Here is a 21,500-nt window from a genome sequence, read left to right on the forward strand (position 1 = left end):
CCCATTATCCTATCCGCCTACTCCTGCCCAAACCAAGGGAAGGTGCACCCAGGAGCTTTTATTCCCTTTCTTTCCATCATGGCACTTACCATGTTTCATTTTAATTATGGGTCTTTCTTTTTAATGAGAGCACAGCCCGTATTTGTTGCTCAGGGTTTCTGTTTGTGAGGGAGGCATGCCTAAACTTCTGGTGGCATTAAATCTCTTTTGCAACCTTTGCATCTAAGCAGACCTTACTTTCACTGAATGCTTTTGTAATTGTAAAGGGCTACATACTTGTAATTTGTGTATCTAAATGGTTCTTCTCTTAACACATTTTTATAGCCAACATTTTGATAAAAAATATATTATTCCATAGATAGTATATCTTTCCTTTCAGTGAATGTTTAACTTTTCAAGAATCTCTTCTAGATTAAATTGGGAAAATTTTGAGGGGAGGGCAAGGAAAGTTAGATTATATCAGCAGAAATCTAGGCTTTTGGATTTACTCCTATTTTAAGTCCCCAGAGGGACTAATTTTCCTGAGAACTTTGTATTTTAATCATAAACATACCCGATTCACTAATACTTTCGTAAACCTTTGGCTGAGAGTTTGGCATTAATGTCCTGAACTCATAGAAAGAGAAACATATTTTTGTGGATTGGCCAAGAAAAACAGGTCTCAATTCAAATAAAAATAATGTTTGTTATTTTAAAAAGATTTTTCCACTGAGTTATGTGTTAAACTTTTTGCTAATTTAGTTGTCTAATATTGCACACGATTTAGGCAGTGATTTGATATACTTTCTGTGGCTCAATATAATGCCTATCTGAATTTTTAAAATTTTGCTCTTGAGTAGGAGTTAAGTTGAATTAGGGTACACATAATTATTTAACTAACTTTTATTATTATTTTGTGGATTTTTATAAAAAGATAAATCCCATGTCTTATTTCTTTAAATAGATTGGAAATCGTAAAATATGCAAAGGACTTTTATTGATGGTGAAAATGCCTTCTTTAAGGTGCATGTGCATTTTCCCTTCTGTAAGTGACTGGACCAGCATTTTGAATCTACTGCATCCCTGGAAAATCTTTCTCTTGGCTTCTCTGACATTCTGTCTCTAAGCTCAGTCATTGTTTTACTTGCAGAAATGTCTTTCTTCTGCTCTTCCCGTGTGCGTGCATGCAGGTCATTTTTCTAAATGGGATTTTATGTGCTCTTCCTTTGCATGACCTTTCAGTTTCTCTTCCCATCCCTCCAGCTTTGTGTTTCCCACAAATACTAGCCGACTACTTCTGTCTAGATGTCTTTGAGCTCTCTTTACACTTTCTCCCAAGCAGAGGGAAGTGGTCCCTAGTCTAAAGGGCAGTGCGAGTTGAAACCCCTTGCTCTGGACCTGACTCTCCATCCATCTGTGCAATCCATCACAACCTCTGTATGCCAGAATCACCTCACCCCCTGTGAAATTGTCTGTAGTTAATTTTCAAATGTTTCCTAGAGCTAGAAAATTCTATAACTGTCAGTGACTTTCTTGTTTCTTGTCATTTTGCCATGGGTCTCCCAGGTTTCAAACTTATTTTGTTTCTTTCTCTTTCTACTGCTTCTTGTTTTATCTGTTGCCAGGTACTACATATTATACCTTTAGTCTTGCATATATACATGTTCTTTCTACCTTCTAGCACCTGTTCTCACTTCAGCCATACTCCTTTCAACTGGACTGATGTAACATGTGTCTCCCTCTACCACCTGTCCCGTCTTTAAGTCAATGCTGCACATTCCTATTTGCTTAATCTTTCAAACCACTGTTTGTATTGCATCACCTCCAAGTTTAAAGGCATAAAAAAACTCCCTCCTGCAGTGATTTAAAATTAACCTCATTAGCTTGGTGTTCTGTATACTCTGCAATCCAAAATCCAAGTTAACTTCTTTAGACTTCATCTCCTACCATGACCTCATGCATATCCTATGCTCTGTTGGACTTCTGTGCATTCCTTTTAAATAAATATTCCTTCTGCTAAATAAATATTCCTTCTATTTCTTCTATTCCTCCAATGTCCCCCCACCTTTTGAATCAGTGTTGTGTCGTTAATTACTCAATCCAGTCTCTGGTCATGTGTTTTGGATGCTCGCTTTAAGATACTGCCCTGCTTGAGAATGGAGTGGTTGGAACAGGGAGGAGACCAAAATTGGGTCCTAGTTCATGCTTCTTAATGGGAATCTTGAATAAGCTGCTTAATCTCTAGCTTCCTGGAGGGGCAGAACCTGGATGGAAATGGTCACTTAAGGAAAACCAATATTCCAAAAGTCTGTCTGGAAAACAAGGAGTCTGGTAAAATTTTGAGGAAATCCAAATCATTGATTTCAGTTAATGATCTTTACGCAAAATATAGATCCGTTTTCATCCCATGACATCAGGGGTTATTTTCTCGCTTTTGAGTCAAAGATGTTCTGGTGCTCTTTGTGGAGCCCCCTGTGCGGAGGCTGTGTCATGTGCTCCCAATCAGAGGCTCAGATTTGATTCCTGCCTTGAGGGATTGATTAGTCTGACTGCTCTGAACCGCCCTTTCCTGATCTGGACTGTTGGAGGAATTACCTCTTTCTTACTAATAAAGTTCAGAAGCTTTAATGACCTTATCACAATGGTTTACAAATTATGCTCCTGACCAGAAAAACTTAGATTTCTGTTGCCCTTAGCTGTGTGACCGTGGTCACTTTGATTTGACTCTTCAGTAAAATAATATAGCTCAATAGTCAATAAATGTTACTTTAATTACATAATGTGTTAGTCAAATCCTAATATAAAAGTTATTGCTATTCTTTGCCACACACCCTGTCCTAGTGATTGCCTTAAATTGTCAATAGTCATGTTCTATCATTAGGAACTCAACTTACTTCTTATCTTTAAATATAAGGCCTTGTTGGATAGAATAATAAGCAAATTACATTCAACAGTCTATTCTACTGTCAAAAAATGTAGTTTTTTTTTTTGTATGTGAAACAAATGTGTAGTATTTAGTCAAAATAATTCCGTCCCTGCTCTCAGATGCCTTATAGTCTCTTGGGGCGACAGAGCACTGTGATCCTTGTGTGCTTCTGGTGAGTAAGAGGTGGGTGAAAGGCATCACAGGGACATTTCAGTGCATGTGACAGTTGGATGGATATTCAGGTACTCTACCTCAAAACACTAGGACTGCTTTGGATAAATAGATGGTATTCACTTTGGATCTCGAAAGATGACAGTGGTACCCCAGTAATGCCAGGTCACAGAAAGATGAGCATAGGGGAGGTTTTGTTGGTGAGAAGTCTGGTGTGATGGGAGTTTAGTGTTCATGTGTGGACAAGATAGATATTAGAAGTTAAATTGGGTCCAGATTGTGTGGAAGTATCCAAATATATATTATGCAAATACAACATTGGTGATGGAGAAAAGGGGTCAAATCTGTCACATTGGTTCAAACAGCAAGTTTCTTTAGCCATTAAAGTACACTGAAAATGGATTTGAGAAGAGAAACCCCCATTAGAAGGATAAGAAATAATGTCCTAGATCCATGCTGTTGCAGCAGAGATGAAAAGAATAAATTTGATAGGTACTAGGAGGTAGAATCAATTGGTCTTGGTAGTAATCAAGATGTGATTTCCTATGGTTGAGATATTAAAAATGGTTCACAGCAATTTCAGTAGAATGAAGGGCCAGGCACCAGATTTCTAGGGGGTTGAGGGATAAATGGGAGGTATAAAACATGAAAAACTAGGAGAAGAAGAGGAAGGCGTTTTGATTTTTTAAATGATGGGAGGGGTTGTTGCTTAGTTGCCTGCTGATATGAAGAAGTCATTGCTCATTGGGATAGGGCTGTTCGCTCAAAATTTAAAGTTAAAGAGAACCTTGATTACCTTGCATTAATAAGCCAGATTTCATCAGGCTTCATATTTGATTAGTTCCTCCTGGAGTCTTTAAAAGACCCTTCTGGTTTCTACTGACCTGAATGGTTTTGTGTTACTGGAATATATCTTGTTGTCTGTTTCTTCCAACAGATTACTATGACTATATTAAATAACATTAGGCTTGATTCTTATCCCAAGGAATTCTGACTATTAAAATCTCTGTTCATTCTAAGGAACTTTTTGTTTAGCAGAAAATATGATATGGCTGGTGATTTTATTTTTTACCCTCTGCATGTGTTGCTCTACATAATGAATATGAGTTGCTCTACATAATGAGATGATGGAACTGTTTATCATCAAACTTCAGCTTCTTCTATTGTTTTTCTACTATTAGGTAAGATGTTAATGTATAACTAATTGTACCTTATGGTATATACCACTTGCAAGTACAGAAATATATCTGAGCTTCAGAATAAAGGGGAATTTAAGAGTTAATCTTCAGTCAGTGGTGAGCTGCTATTTGCTAGAATAATATTGCTTGGGGACTTCCTACGAATAAGAAGATAAAAATTGGGCCAGGGTTTCATGGTTTCTTTTCAATTTCTCATGTGACTTAAAATTTGCCAGGTTGTTAACATTTGAATTGTAATAATGATTCTGTGAATTAAAAAAAATCATTGGGATTTTAAGGTGGTCTGGAAAACGTGGGTGATTGTTATATAATTTAATGTCTTGATACTCCAGTTCTCATCAAAACAACTTTAATAATAACAAAAACATGGGCTGACTTTTTTTTTTTTAACCCCAAGAGTCTGTGTGTGTGTGTGGTTGTATATGTGCATCTCTGTGTTGTATTTAGTTAGGGTAATTAATTTTTGGTTAATAATTACAAGATATACTATTTCTTAACCTTTACTGTGCTAAACTTTTTTTAAACTAAGAGCTTGTTTATTTTATTTTATTTAGTTTTTACTGAGATAAAATTGATATATAACATTGTGTAAGTTCAAGGTGTACAAAACGTTTATTCGATACATTTATGTTTTGCAATATGGTTACCACTGTAGAATTATCTTACGCCTCTATCCACATCACATAGTTATCTTTTCTTTTTTTGTGGTGAGAACAATTAAGATATAGTTTCTTAGCACCTTTGGAGTTTGTAATACAGTATTGTTGACCATACTCACAATTCATTAACCCCCAGTGCTAAGCTCTTAATATGCATTGTCCTTATACAGAACCTATAAGGTAATGTTTAGCATTATTATCCCCATTTCCTGGATGAGAAACGTGAGCCTTAAGAGTCATACAACTTGCTAAAGGTCACACAGGGAGTACAACACTTTGCATTCAAGTCAAAGTCTTCCTGGCTCTAAAATCCATTCGTTCTATCATCTAGTTAATGATAACTGCATAGACAAAGATAACTTCTTAAACTGAGATCACAGGGGTGGAGCTGTTGACCTGGGGTTTGTTTTGGGAAGCCTGTGAGGTCTGTTCCTTGATTGCACAAGCTTTCTTAGGGTCTTTTCTCTGCTTTTCTGCCTGGAATGCGCTTTCCCCAGACTTACCCTTGCTTAACTCTCCCCCCGTCTTTCAAACCTGTGCTCAGATCTCACCTTCTCACTGAGACTTTCCCAACCCCTGTTTAGGACTGTAAGTTGCTACCCCTGCCGAACCCCCCACTTTCCCTGCCTTTTTCATTCCCAGTTCCCCTGGCCGTACTCTATTTTTACTAGCACTTTCTTACCTACATGTAATTTGCTTATTTATCACATTTATTGTAAATTTTCCATTCCTGCCTGTTAAAATATGTTTCAGGACGGCGGGACTATTGCCTGTTTTGTTCACTCCTGTGTCCCCAATGCCTTGGACAGCGCCTGGCACATCATAGGCGTTCAATCACTGAATAAATAAATAAATGGCTAGATGCACGAGAACTCCCTGAATTCATAAGGAAGATACCCCTCCCTTTTTTTTTTTGATGAGCTTGTTCCTAGGGAAAGCATCCATGGCTTTTTTCAGGTTCTTACTTTATTAGACTGCACCCTGCGTCTGTCCCAAGGGGTGGTGATTCATATGCTCATTAACTGAATTAAAAAGACATGGAAACAAAATCACTAACTTGAAAAAAAAAATGCATCCCCATGTTCATTGCAACATTATTTACAGTAGGCAAGGTATGGAAACAACCTAAGTGTCCATGGATGGTTGAATGGATAAAGAAAATGTGGTATGCACATAACACACACACAGTGGAATATTATTCAGCCATAGAAATAAGGAAATATTGTCATTTGTGAAACATGGATGGACCTTGAGGGCATTATGCTAAGTGAAATCAGTCAAACAGAGAAAGACAAATACCACATGATCTCACTTATATGTGGAATCTAAAAACAAAAACAAAAAACCAAATTCATAGATACAGAGAACAGATTGGTAGTTGCTAGGTGCAGATGCATGGGGGTGGGCAAAATGGGTGAAGGTGGTCAAAAGGTACAAACTTCCAGTTATGAAATAAATAAGTCCTAGGGATATAATGTACAGCATGGTAACTACAGTTAACAATACTGTATTATATATTTGGAAGTTGCTAAGAGATTAAAGTTCTTACCACAAGAAAAAAAATTTGTAACTGTGTGATGATGGACGTTAACTAGATTTGTGGTTATCACTTTGCCATTAATGGAGGAGTAACTATGTCAGTTATTCTATATTGTACTGAGGGAAAAAAACAAGTTTCACAGGGTATATATAATATGTTCCATTTCATATAAAAATTACACCTGCATATATGGGCATCTCACGTATATACTGTTATAGAGAAGGAATTGGAGGGATATTTTCCAAATTACAACTGTGATTCATTTTAAAGGGGGGACTTGTGGAGGTAGCATGGGGCGTCCATGTTTTATTCTGTGTACATTAACACCAGTTTAATCTTTTATGAGATGACGTGATGATGGGGAAACACTCCTTATAACATTAAAAAAAATTGCTAAAGAGACACATACACTCCAATGCTGAGGTGAGTTGGTTTCCCTTGCTTCAAGGAACATTTCTTTCTTTTTTTTTAATCATTCATTCATTCATTCACTCATTCATTTATTTATTTATTTATTTATGGCTGCATTGGGTCTTCGTTGCTGTCCACCGGCTTTCTCTAGTTGCGGCGAGTGGGAGCTACTCTTCATTGTGGTGCGCGGGCTTCTCATTGCGGTGGCTTCTCGTTGCGGAGCACGGGCTCTAGGTGCAAGGGCCTCGGTAGTTGCGGCACGCAGGCTCAGTAGTTGTGGCTTGCAGGCTCTAGAGCACAGGTTCAGTAGTTGTGGTGCACGGGCTTAGTTGCCCCGCGGCTTGTGGGATCTTCCTGGACCAGGGCTCGAATCCGTGTCCCCTGCATGGACAGGTGGATTCTTAACCACTGCGCCACCAGGGAAGTCCCCAAGTAACATTTCTTTGTATTACTTCTCTCCCATTCTTCCCTCAACGCCCAACATCTTCTTTAACATTAGTGGATGATAAATTTTAAATTAGTATTTTAATATTTAAAAATTTTACCCTATTATTTTTTTACATTCAATTTTATAAATGCATAGCACATTTTATTTAAAAGTTTAATGCATTCTCAGAGGACAAGATTGGAATCACTTGCCCTCTGAAAACAGCACACGACCAGATAAATGTCCTCATGTCTCGTGCCGTGATTTGAAGGTAGTCACTCAGTAAACGCTAGTAAATTAAAGATTTCTAAACAGATTAAATTAATTTTCTGAAGAACTGTAAACATGGATGTTTAAACAGACCATGAATTTATTTGCTGTCATTTATGAGACAGAAGATTAAGTCTGGTAGAATAAGTTACTCCTAATTTCCATCAGGAATGTGGGTAATGTCCAAAATAAAGAATGTATAGCTGTGTGACAAAGGATGGGTTCCTTAACCACTCTGAGCTGCAATTCTCTGTTTGTAGAACAGGAACAGCACTGATATAGGGCCTGGCTCATTCGTGAGGATGTTTAATATTATCACCACTGTCAATAAATATTTTCCCTCTTCCTACCCATCTTTATCCTCTGAGGTAATTATGTAAAGTTCTTTTCAGTGTTTAACTAAAATATCTATAAGATAAAAAATAAAGTGCTTTGTTCAAAATGTATGCACTTAACAGGTATAATTATTATTATTTTTTAAAAATAAATTTATTTATTTATTTATTTTTGGCTGTGTTGGGTCTTTGTTGCTGCTTGTGGGCTTTCTCTAGTTGTGGTGAGCGGGGGCTACTCTTTGTTGCGGTGCGCGGGCTTCTCATTGTCGTGGCTTCTCTTGTTGCGGAGCACGGGCTCTAAGAGTGCAGGCTTCAGTAGTTGTGGCACGTGGGCTCAGTAGTTGTGGCTTGCAGGCTCTAGAGCTCAGGCTCAGTAGTTGTGGCACACGGGCTTAGTTGCTCCGCGGCATGTGGGATCTTCCCTGGCCGGGGCTCGAACCCGTGTCCCTTGCATTGACAGGCGGATTCTTAACCACTGTGCCACCAGGGAAGCCCAACAGGTATAATTATTAAACACTGAAAAGCAATGTTATGCTCAAGGCCACTGCTTTTAGTTGTTTTGCAGAAGGGGAGAATTGGGGTGAAGTACAGCCTGTGCTTTGCACCCCAAGCCAGATTCTCCAAGGGGACCCCTTTCTGTAGTCTCACTTAGGCGCCATAGAGGTGCCAGATGCGCTTCGGTGTCCAGTCTCTTTATAACTGGCCTTTTAGGAAATTCAAGTTCCATTTTAGATAAAAATTGTCCTTTGCTGTCAGAGTGGCGGTGGTCATTGTTAGAAAGTCATTGCTTGATGGTACACATGGTTCCCAACTTAGGATGGGTCAGTACGCGTTCGTCAGAAACCTTACTTTGAATTTTGAATTTGGATCTAGTCATCGATGTTTGTGTCCGCTCTCTCCTCTCTCGTGTTGCTGGGCGGTGGCAGTGAGTCGCAGCTTCCAGTCGGCACGTGATCTGGAGGGTAAACAACCAGTACACTGACAACCGTTCTGTTCTTCTCTTTTGGTACAGTGTTCAATAAATTACATGAGATATCCAGTACTTTATTATAAAATAGGCATTGTGTTAGACAATTTTTCCCAACTGTAGGCTAATGTAAGTGTTCTGAGCACATTTAAGGCAGGCTCGGCTAAGCTGTGATGTAGGTTAGGACCATTAGATGCATTTTGGGCTTATGATATTTTTGACTTACTATGAGTTTATTGGGACAAACCCCATCATAGGAGATCTGTAATTCATTTGTTAGTTGGTTCAAAGAATAGTTAAACATCTGTTACATGAATGGCCTTACTAGGATATAAAATAAAACTAAGAAATAACCTGGCCACGTATGAATAAGTGTCAGACAGAATGTTGGTACTTTCTATTATGGATATTTTTAATTAATCTTCTAAGAATTCTTTCCTTTCTTTCTAATCTTCCCCAGTACCACCTGAGTAATTATAGCCGGCTTCTGCCTGATGGTTGTATGTCTTCCCAACTCTGTTAAGTGACATCATCTTGGTAGTTTTCAGTCTGCCACAGGGGGAGTATTTGTATCACAGGTGTTGGCAGACATTACAAATTAGATCTTTTTTCCCTTTAAAAAAATTTTTTTTCTTTGGAGAGCCAGCTCTTAGACAGTTATCAGCACACTCCTGAGTGTATCACATCTTCACGCCACTTCCTAGAAATGATTGGCTATCTGTCCAGGTCTCTGCTTTGACAGCCCGTCATTGCATTGGGTTTTGTCTCTAACCTGATGAAACTTCTCTTTACGCCAAACAAGTTTTTGCGTGTCAGAGTCTGTCGCCACTTTCCCCCCTGGAGCCCCCAGAAGAGCTGGGCTTGGGATTGTTCAGGTCCATCTCCCAAGTGCTTTCTTAGTGACATTGCTCTGATGGAAACCCCAGGACTGACCTGAGGATGTGATGTCAGACTGACCCTTTCAAACTTGCTAGTCCTATCAGAGAAGCAAGTCAGGGCCCGAGTGTTCTTTGGGGTGTCACAGAGTGTTAAGTCTTGAGAAGACTCCTGCTCCTTAGCTGAGTGCAGGGCAATATATGTGTTTCTATTTTTAAAATACATTTGTATCTTGATGGTATCTCTTGAGACTGTCAGAAGTGAGGTCTGTAACTACAGGTCTCTTTGACCTCATCAAATGTTTGACTCAACTCACTAGTAATAGTGTCTGTTTAATGATTCTTTTAAGAAGTTGGAATTTTATTAATATCTGACTGCTACCCTCAAGAGTATATATAGGCACAAAAACCCCCTGCAGTTCCATTTTACAAAGAATTCTCATATGTGGAGGTGATTTTCGAAATGATAGAGAATAGAGACAGAAGATGGGTTTCACATTTAATGCCCAAGGGAGAAAAGCTACCCGCAGACACACGTCCAGGAATCCAGCAACTAAGGCTCACAGAGAGAGAATAATCCAGATGAAAGGGCTGTGGGACTTATTTTAAGAAATTGCCTAATGACAGATTCAGGGTTTTGAATAGGAAATAGTATTTGGTATTCAAGATTTCTCAAATAAAGGAAGAAAGGTAGCTCTGGCCCTTGAAAAGCTAATCTGAATCACAAAAGCTGAGCTGACTTTACAGGAAAAGTGTGAAAGACTTCTGAATGTGCTTCCCTTGTGCTGTCTTTATCTGAAGATACTACAAGTTGTTCACCCCCACGAAATAAGCCCATGCTCTGGGTCGTAATGCTAAAGATAGCTGTTGAGCTTTTTAAAAATACATGGACTGTCTAATATCTTAAAATCTATTTCAGTTTGTTATTAGTTACAAAGTCTATTTTCTACCAAATTGTAGTACTTGCCCGGTAAAACTTTTTAAGAGAGGAAATTCCTACCACTTATCAGTCCAATTCAACTTGTCTATTATCTGGAGAACAAGTAAGCAGACAACGTGATCCTCTTTTATCTGAACATTCAGGAGTAAATATTTCAAGAGTCAAACAGTTTCTATCCCCATGAATGACCTAAATAAATATTTCAGAACTTTTACTTTTGTAACTGAAAGTAACCAGTATCTGTTATGTTTTCTATTTCTATTTGTCCCGTATATCACTGCTGCAATCATTTTATACTAAAAATTGTAATGAGTCTCTTACTCTGAAAGCATCTCTTTCTGGTAAATACTGATAAGACAGTCTTTCACATAAAATGAGCTCAAGTTTTTTTAGTCCATTTGCAAATCACAAATTCCAGATTTAATTATATCCCAAGGGAACAACCTGAGGAAACCAAAAGAACTGACATAATTGGATCAAATTGTGTAATCAAAAGCAAATGATATGGTTATTAAACCTAATGAAATGACTTCCCAGCATTTAATTCATTTCTCTGACTCAAGAAATTTTAGTAATAAGTAAGTGTGTTGAAAGGGATACTCTGAACAATCACCCTTCCTAAACAGTCCTTTTCTCCAAGACTGTTTTTGGTTGAAATATTTCTGAAAGTTACACATTAGAACAGATAGTTGTTATCTTCTGGGACGTGAGTGAAAGGAGAGGTGGCAGGAGGTGACATCTGCGTCCTTATTAAACCCAGGAAGAAAGCAGTGAAAGGGGCAAATGCTTTTATAAAGTAAGGATCTCTTGTATTACCACCTCCATTTTACATAAAGTGAAAACAAACCGTAATTGGTAATAGCTATATGACATCTAAAGGATTACTATCACTAGTTTATAAAGATTTTGTTGAAATTCATAGAAAAAAATAGGCTTCTGATAAATAGATGAGTGAGATGAGTAGATAAATCAACCACATATTTTACATATTTTACTTATGTAGTAGGCAGTGTTCCAAGCATTTTATGTTAATTAACTCATTTGATCCTCATAGAAACTCAGTAGATAGTATTATTCTTCCCAGTTTATAGATGAGTTAACTAAGGCAGAGAAGTTACATAATTTGTCAAAATCATTCTGCATGGAGATTCTGTTTTTAACCACCAGGCTAAAGTGCCATACCAAACGTAGCACATGTTTATTGGTTTAAATTAGTGTATTTGTTTAATGTCTTAATTTTTGTTTAGCATTTGTATCAGATCCCAGGCATTAAGGGCAATGCAGCAATACACAGCTAATTAGCTTTATTAATGTTAACCTCTACGTTTATTATAAACTTTTGAACCATGATTTTAAATTGAGCATTCAGAATAATCATCGTTGCCATGTACCTTGTGTCAAAATAGAATAGGTTTTGTTTTGTTTGAGAGAATACAGTCTCTTGATCCCCAGAAAATCTACCAACTAGCTTTTGCTTCATTGAACTTAACTAGAAAATTGAGTGAAAACGAGATTTTTCTTTTTTTTTTTGAAAGCTACTTACTTTATCGAAGCCATTTACTGGTTTCAAGTAAGTTAATGACTGCATTTCATTTGTGAAGTTATGAGATTGCATTGGAAAATAATAAACCAGTGCAAACTCTAATAGATGTTTAGAGTGGATTTTGTTACAGGACCCATGTGTTGCTCCTTACTTGCTTATTAACAATTTAAAATAATGAGGTGTAGAACTTTGGGGACTACAAAATGTTTTTTAATAAGCCCTTCAAAATTAATAATGGTAAAGTGTGTATTTATCATCAAGGAAAAAGGGTAAAATATATACATCTTGTTCCCCGTTGGAAGCCATGTGAGGTTTTTGTGGGCCACAGAGTCCAATGGTGAACCTGCCTAGCTGTGACTCTTCTTCACTCTTTATTCTTTCTTTAATTTTTAATTGAAATTTCTTCTAATTTTTTGATATGGCATCTTACCAGTCTTTTGCTCTTCTTCTGCCATTCAGACACTACACCAAATCATTGATTTTTAAAAAAACCTCTCTGCTTGATTTCTAGGACTGATTCAATATGATATACATCAATATCAATGACCAGTTCCATCTTTTTACTTCCCTATAATGTTCTGTTTTCTTTCTAGATCCTTGATTCTTTGAAAAGTCACTTTTCAGAGAAATTATAAAGCAGTAATATTATGTAATAAAAAGTACTTTATGAAAGTTTTGTAGGGTTTTATTAACAAATAAAAATAGCCTTTATTTCTAAAAGATTTTATATGCTCATTGTAAAAGTACTTAATGTTATAGAGACACAGTAAAAATCACTGTTACCCAGATGTAACAGCTGGTAAGATTTCCTGATGTTCATTATTTATGTTTCTCCTAAAATGAAAATTCACACACAAAAATATTTTAATAGTAATTCTCACTCTATGAAAGTACATTTATTATATGTTCAGAGTTTAATATTTTTTTACAACATAAATTTTATTTTATTTTCATTTCTCACAGGCCCTAGCCCTGACTAACTAGTTAGCTTGGGTCACATCAGTACTGAATAGTTCTGGGTTACTCTTCCCTGAGTGAAACAGAGTGAAAAAACATGGTGAAACTGAAGAACCACAGGCCATGATGCTGTTTTCAAAATCCCAGGGCTGCTGCTGCAGAGAAATCTGAAATCTTTTCTAGACCTAATTTCTTCATAATAAGAATTCCTACCTTGTTGTGAGGATTAAGTGAAAGATTGTATATGCAGTTTATGGTGCGTTATAGATGTTTAGTAAAATTGGTTCTTTTTCTTTTTCCTAAAAATTTTGTTTTAATATGTAAGGTACTTTGCATGTAGTGATAGCCGTGAGTCAATCCCAGCAAGTTTATGAGATAGAGAAAGTCGTATTTCCTTTATTTGGATTAAGAAAGTGGGGCTCAGTGAGATGAGTAATACATGGCAGAGGCAGGCCTCATACCCAGGTTGGTTGTTCATTACACCCGTGCACGTACTGGGTGGATCCAGTACATTTCTATATATAATCTCATGTAGAGCATTCAGTAAACTTTATTAAAGAATGCTTTGCAAGGCTTCCCTGGTGGTGCAGTGGTTAAGAATCCACCTGCCAACGCAGGAGACACGGGTTTGAGCCCTGGTCCGGGAAGATACCACGTGCCGGGGAACAACTAAACCCGTGCGCCACAACTACTGAGCCTGCGCTCTAGAGCCCATGCTACGCAACAAGAGAAGCCACTGCAATGAGAAGCCTGCGCACCGCAATGAAGAGTAGCCCCCGCGCGCAGCAACGAGGACGCAGCACAGCCAAAAATAAAAGAATAAATAAATAAATAAATTTATTTAAAAAAAAAAAAAAAAGAATGCTTTAAGTGTCAACAACACAGCTCCGTTATCCAAGCTATGTTGTGCTCAGAGAGCTGGAAGCTTGTCACGTGGTGACATGGCTCAGTTATATTTGGAAAAAAGACTTGCACAAAATTCATTAAAAAAATCCCATATGCTTTGTTTTTTGGAGTATGTTTAAGGGTTGTGTTGTTAAGGATTAAATTGAGGTTGTATTGAGGACTAAAGAAGTGGTTTCTTTAGTAACTGGCACATCAGCAGTCCTCGGTGTATACTAGCAATTATCATTTTATTGTTAATTAAAATTTGTGAAGTTTAAAAGTTGTGTCTTGCCTTTTTAAGAAGTGATTTGTACTTATCTGTAGCAAGAAATATTTGTTTAGATTTTTTCTTAATGATCTAAATAAAAGTTTAAATAATTACTTTAGTTTCTCCATTAACAAATCAGTGGTTAATTCGGAAATCATTTTTAAGCCAAGGAGAAATCGATTTTTTGAAAGAAAATAGTTATGTGTTTTTTTAAAAAATAGGTCTGAATAAGTATTGTTTACTTACCCATGTATTACTTATTTCACCCCAAAGGTAAAGCATTTTAAAATGTCACCTCAGTAAGGTTTAAAACGTTATTGTTAGGCAAGATTGGTCTGATGACAAAATCAGTACATTTCAACAATCCATACGTCAGAGTATTTTTTCAGTAATGTTCAAAAGAAAACCAACGGGTATTAGTCTCATAAGGAAGCCACACCTGAACCAGATTGATTAGGCTGATTAAAATCATGTCATGATTAAAATCAGTGTACCTAATGGGTACATTTGGCCATTGGTGTGTGGTAGGGAAACTGAGCAGTGTAGAGGTACTTCCTGCAAAACGAATGGCCTCCGTATTGTTGAAGTGGTGATAGTGGTCAAGTCTTTGGGATAAAACTCTAATAATCTATGAGAAGCGGGCTTACATTTTGGAACTAAATTTCAAGATTCCACTGTGCATGTAACAGGTGCAAAGATACATACTATTTGCTGTTCTCTGTGGTTAGATAGCTTCATAAATCACCATCTGTTCTTCTCAAAGACTCTTCTCTTGCCTTGGGTTGTGTGGAGTCATGTTGTGTATGTTTCAAGACAGGAAACGTTTCATTTCTGTGGTAAATGAAAATTTCATGGACTGGGTTCAGGACTATGTTTGCCGTCCCATTTGATCAGTATTAGCTTGAGATGAGGATGTTAGGTATCCGGTTGAGGGCATGCAGCTCACATACAACATTCAATATCACAGGTACTGAATAATTCTTCATTTAATCCAAAATTATTTGGTGTTGAGCTCTGGGTTCTGTGGAGCAAGTTTATATTATAATGAACTGCACTGCCTTTAAAGGTATAACAGCTATTAATTTCCCTCTATAATATAATGCAAGAAGATATTTTTATTCTAAAAAGTCTTATTTATTATCTTGTCTGTTCTTAAGAGTATTTGAATTCTTGTTTTAATATAAATGTTTTTACTCTAGTAGAATATAATGATCTTTAAGTAAAATTATATTACACATTTCCTGATTTTATTTCTTTAGAAGTTTGCTATAGATTTATCATTTTCAGTTGTGAAATTCCCCTCCCCCCAAAATGTTTTCACTTGTTTTCCACATATGATGGGAAATTATTTTTCCCTGGCGATTTGGCCAATTAATCAAGTAGTGGAAACCTTAACACAAGAGCCTTCTGGAATCCAATTCGTGATACTTAGAGGACTTGGAAACAGATTCCCCTTGGAATTTGTTTTCCACCATATGTGATCCCCCCCCCCCAAAAGTGGTTTAATTCATGCTGTCAACATGCAAATAAATATTTTCTCTGGGATGCTATGGTTCACTAATAGTTAATGTCTCACATTAAATTCAGAAAATTTTGCAGTTCTAAAATTCTAAAAAGGTGACAAAGATCATTTGGTTGAGCATTTGTGTAGCAATATAACTGAACCAGTCAAATTATTTTACTCTAAAAAATAATAATAAAAACACTTGAGGAAGAATATTGTAAATTTGTTTCCCAGGGTATCATCAGAACTTTCGTTTCTCTTCTTGCTTCCTAAACATAAAAATCAAAGTCAGGTATGCAGGAAATTTATGTACACAAGTATAACCTAAGTTTTTAAAAAACATTTTAAAAATGATTGAATTATTCCTTAAAATTGTAGGCTTTTCTTTAAAGTAGTAACTATTCAGACTATTTAGATCCTTGGAACCCAAGAGTTTGAATGTTGACATGCAGGTGATTGCTTTCCGGGTGAAGTTTTATTATGTTCCTATGTTCCATAAGGCAGACAGTGTGCTTTTGCTTTCCTTGTTTGGTAAACAAACCAGTTACAAAGCTTGTCCTCTTAATACTTTATATGAGTGATGGAGGCAGGATTCAGATTTTAAGTGTTCTAATTACAGATCCTGTACTATTTTGCAATGGCATCCACTTTAGTATTTGGGTATCATTAAAAAAAAATCTGTGACTGTAGAGAAGATATATAGTGCTCATTAGGAAAAAATACAACTAGATAATTTTTGAAATTAAAAAGATAATTAGGGTGTTAGCCAAATTTGGTTTTCTTAAAGACATAGTTCATGTGAGTGCTTGTGATTTCAGAATATATCATCCATTGGTCCTTCAAGAATGTTTGCAATTGAAGGTGAGTCTTTATATTGTTAATATTATGGAAGAGAGTAAGATTATTAATTTTCATGAGAAGCAGAGAACAAATAGGTTCACATGAAGCTTTTATCGCCATTTGTCTAATACGAGTTTCTAACCTGATCTAAAACTCACTCTTCTCACCCAAGCTTATCAAATATTCATTTTTCTCTCACTTTTTTCTCTTCTTTGACTACTTGTCTTCTCCATCTTAAAAAAAATTGCTTAGATCAATATTTTACGGTAGATAAAAGGTTAACAAAATCTCTTCCCCCTCTGCATGAGACTGTAAATTTTGGTGGGTTTTTTTTGGCTCCCTTTTTCTGGAAACCTGTTAGTTTCTGTAAACTATCTTTGTATGGTAATTAAATTATTTTGATTGGTAATTTTCATCTAGACTCGAAAAACTGTAACTAGCTGACAAACAGCTGTCCCTGTGGTGGTGTCATGAGACGTACTGGCTCCTCTGAGACAGGAGGCTCCCAGGCCAGGGTAGCGCTTTGCATCCCGCCCATGTGAGTCTCTTCCCCCGCACCTGAGCTGTCATCTGGGGGACACACAGGAAGAGACCCTGGACATCTTCAAGGATGGCTCCTGCCAAGGACAAAAGCGGGACACTGTCTTGCTGGCAAGCTGGGTTTCCTGCCTTTTATCCTTTGCAGTAAATCTGATGCCAGGTTGCATTTGGGGATCTTGAGAGTCCAGATGTTTAGGTGGATCTAAAGGGCCTCTCTTGGTGGGTATTTCAAATATGTAGTCAGAATAAAATTACATATATCATGCTGGAAGGTGTTCAGTGAAAAAACTAGCAGTCTCTGTGTTCTCCTCCTCTGTGTTCCCCCAGCCCCTCTCCCCAGAGGCAGCAACTCCCAATTTATGCAGATGTTGGTTCTGCTATTTACTTCCATGTTTCTGAATAAAATATTTATGTTGCTCTTTCCTGGTTACCAGTTATTGACATCTGTTGACTTGCCATTTATGGAAGATGGGGTTTTTCCTTTAATGCCACTTTCACTTTCCCCATTCCCATCCTCTCAGTATTGTTACATGAAAAGCCCAAGTGAAATCAATAGCCAGTGTCACATTATATGGTGATGTAAGAACTGCTCACTGCATAACCAAGTAGGTACTCTGATTACATGTCCTTTCCTACACATTTTCCTTTGCTGTGCTTAGAGCTAATTGCTTTGACTTTTAAAAAATTTGTTTTGTTTTCTCTATACATAGCTTTAGTTCCCCTCCCCCCATTCTCTATCAGGTCTGTCAAAATGTTTCCCAAATGTTCAAAAATATTGAGCTATTATTATTATTTTTTTCTCATGGAGATTGACTTCCCAGACCTCTCCATCCTGCTGCTCTAATCTGAACTAGTTTTTGCTCCTCTGGACTGTCACCATATTCTGGGACTTTCCTTGGGTTTTGTCCATTGTTTTATTGAATTTTCTGGATTTTGCTGGAGCACATCCAAAAATAGCTTTATATGGAAGGGTCCATGGGAAGTAAAGACTTCGCATGTCTGAGAGTTGTTTTAAATTTTCACACTTGCTTTTTTTGTTTGGTTGGGCATATTGTTCCACATTGAAAAATTAGTTTTTCCTTGATATAGAAGGTATGACTCTTTTATCTAGTACAATTTAATGTTACCATTCAAAAGACATTGTTATCATAGAGCATTTGTTAATCATATTCCCAGTTTTAGTATGCTAGTGATCCTATAAACGCTACCACTTGGAAATGCTCAGATTAAACTCTGTCATTGGGAGGTAATTCTCCATGGTTCTCTTGCATTTTTGTACATCTTGAGAATAAAGGCCCTTGTTCTGGACTGTTCTTTCAGCAATGTGTTGAAAGAAGCCTTGGAAGATAGGCATAGTGTCTCTCTCCAAAGCAGTGGGCAGACATGCTTACTGCCTATGTAAAAGGTTCGAGTTCCCTGGGCTCATGTTTCTTCTGTGTGGGCCCCTGAGAATTTTAGCTTAGGAATCAGTGCATGAAAGTGTGATGCTCTGGCTAAAGCTGGTGCTGTAATGAACTGTCCTTTGTCTCCGACCCGGGAGTCTCGTGTCCTCTGTGACATCCATGAAGCTATGGCAGGCTCACTATGAGCTTTCAAGTAGGGTGAAATCATAGACCCTTCACGGTTCTTCACATCTATTTTATCTTTGAAAATTTCCTCAACTAACAACTCATGGTGTTTTGTTCTTCCCACCTTTTACTGGATTGTATACAGCATTAGTTGTTTATATTTTTTAATATGTTTTCTCATTCCGGAGGCCTTTTATGATGAAAGCGCGTTGTATACAACAAAGTGCGACAAATGTCGGGTTTTATGCAACTTTATAAAATGCAGATGATACAGTTTGTAATTAACTGAGTAGGTAATATGTTTAATATTAAATTTTACTGCAAGGCACAAGGTATGTATGGACAAATATATATTCTCAAAATATTTTATAGCTGTGTAACATTACCCTAAAACAATCACTAAGGTATGTTTTGTATGTCATATATTTATTGTTTATTTCTCTTTTCAATAACAGCTAACATTTATTGTCAGTTACCACGTGTCAGGTATTATGTTATGATTGTGACGTGGATTATCTTACTTATTCCTCTCAGTAGTCCTACAAAGAAGATGCTTTTATTGTTCCTAGTTTGCAGAAGGGATAGAGGTATAAAAGGGGTATATAACTTTCCTAAGGATATAAAATTGGCAGATGGCACACTTAGTGTTCACATCTTGGTTTGTTTAATTTTCTAATCTGAACTCTTAACCACTACACTGTGCTGTAAAATGGAGAGAAGGTAAAGGACAAAAAGTACATTGGCTCACCTGAAAATTTTTTTAACACTACGTAGCTTAAATTGATACTCTAGACCTTCCGTCTTGATTTGACATATATAATAACTGAGCTTCATTTACTATGGTTATGACGGAATTCAGTGTATAACTCCTACTAAAAGTGATTATGTTCAGCTGCAGCTTTAAAAAGTACAAAACAACAAAATAAAACAATATAGGAGCTGATCTGTACACATCCAGACACTGTGGTTCCCACAGCAGTTGCAGCTCAGCCTCAGGGCGGTGAATTTTGCAAAACAACTGAACACCATATGCAGCTACATGAAATAATATTCTGCATGCTCTTGGGGACCTGATAATGGCCACTGTGGGAACAATGAATGTGTCAATTATCAGTTACTGTTTCATCACTGTAGTTTGGGGTGTTTCATTTATGTGGCTATTTCACAGTGCCACATAGGTGTTTCTGTTGGTTATACATCATGGTGGTGTTTCAGCGGTGTTTACATTATTAATGAATCCTGAAACAAAATGTCTTTAACCCATAAGACTGTTTGTATGTTTTCCATCTGATTTATATAAATACAATCGCATTTCTCTCCTCCCTACCCCCACTTCCCAATGGAAAAGCATAATTTTGGGAGTTCTTGTTTACATTAAGTGTGGTTCTTAGGCAGGTTCAAGATGCTGGCTAACCTTTGAAATGTATTATGTGCTGGTGCTTAAAAGAGACAGGTGACTAAAAACTACATATTAGAGCCTCTCAGAACACAGGGTCATCAATCTTCAAGTAGCTTGACTTCATGCAGTGCCTTGCCATTGAGGGTGCACGGAGCCTATCTAAACTCATAGAAAAACTCGGTGCATTCAGCTTCTTATTTTGGTAGATTCTCAGAGGAAATGTCAGTTGGGCATTACCAACTGCCCTGCCTTGCCTTCATATTGCTTCAATAATTTGAAATATTGTTTGATGCTGTGTCTTGAACCTATAGCCTTTGCTTATTATTTTGTTGATTGATGTCTCTGTTGATGGTGTATATATTTCTACTATGAATCTGTTAAATGCATGGTTAAAAGTATACAGTTTTTCTCTAATGGTGGGCTCTCATTAGGTGGTTTAGTTAAGTTCACATATAAACTCACTGTTATCAAACTTATACAGTAGAAAGGGTAAACCTAACAAATTGTATGTGTACATAAAGTATGCACATTGTGGATCCAAGGTGAAACCCTCATGAGCCTCTTAGCCACTGTGTTTGGAGATTCTGAGTCTTTTCTGAATATTCTAATTTGGATAATAGGACCATTGATATCGTCAGGCATGTTTATCCTTATTCAAATGATCCTGCAAAGCCAACATCACTGTTAGTGAACTGCTTAGTGAAAAGACAGTGGCCAGGATTATAAAGTAAGGCATATTCTTGGGTGACATTTCATTTACTTTTATGAACCATCACATTTATTCCACATGCACCTTTTGAAGCACCAGCATGTTTACCCAATTTCTACAGCATGTTGGAATATAATTTTTACAAACTATTGCCTTTCTAAAAGGAAGAATACAATGGTGGTTATTGGGGTTGATTATCTTACTCTTTGTGCCTTTCCCGGCGCTGGGTCTTTTGTAACAGAAGTAAACAGAAGTGGTTCTTCATGGCTAAGATCTTAATGCCTTTACCTCTAAATGATCAGTCGATTGGCTTAGGGTAACTTTATGTGAGATTTCACAGGATGAAGTATCTAAGTCTAGGATTGTGCTTACTTGATGTTCATTTTGACAAGGTGTGTTAATAGGAACTGGGGAACTGACAATAGGACTGAAGATTTTGCTAGTCGTTAAGGTTTATAATGATCTCAACTGTTTGGATTAGTATAAATGTTAACCATGCATCCCCAGTGTAATGTACATTTATTTATTAGTTTATTATAACATTGTAGTAATATATAATTACTTCCTAAAACATATACCAAAAAGTGA

The 21,500-nt window shown here is 37.0% G+C and overlaps 1 protein-coding gene across 18 annotated transcripts in view; it reads left to right on the forward strand.

The window, feature by feature from the left end:
- The window catches only part of PARD3 (par-3 family cell polarity regulator), a 625,594-nt gene that overhangs the window by 316,636 nt on the left and 287,458 nt on the right, over positions 1 to 21,500 (forward strand). The gene's annotated exons all lie outside the window — the stretch shown is intronic.

Source organism: Eschrichtius robustus, chromosome 1 (genome assembly GCF_028021215.1).
Source record: "Eschrichtius robustus isolate mEscRob2 chromosome 1, mEscRob2.pri, whole genome shotgun sequence".
NCBI classification, from domain to species: domain Eukaryota; kingdom Metazoa; phylum Chordata; class Mammalia; order Artiodactyla; family Eschrichtiidae; genus Eschrichtius; species Eschrichtius robustus.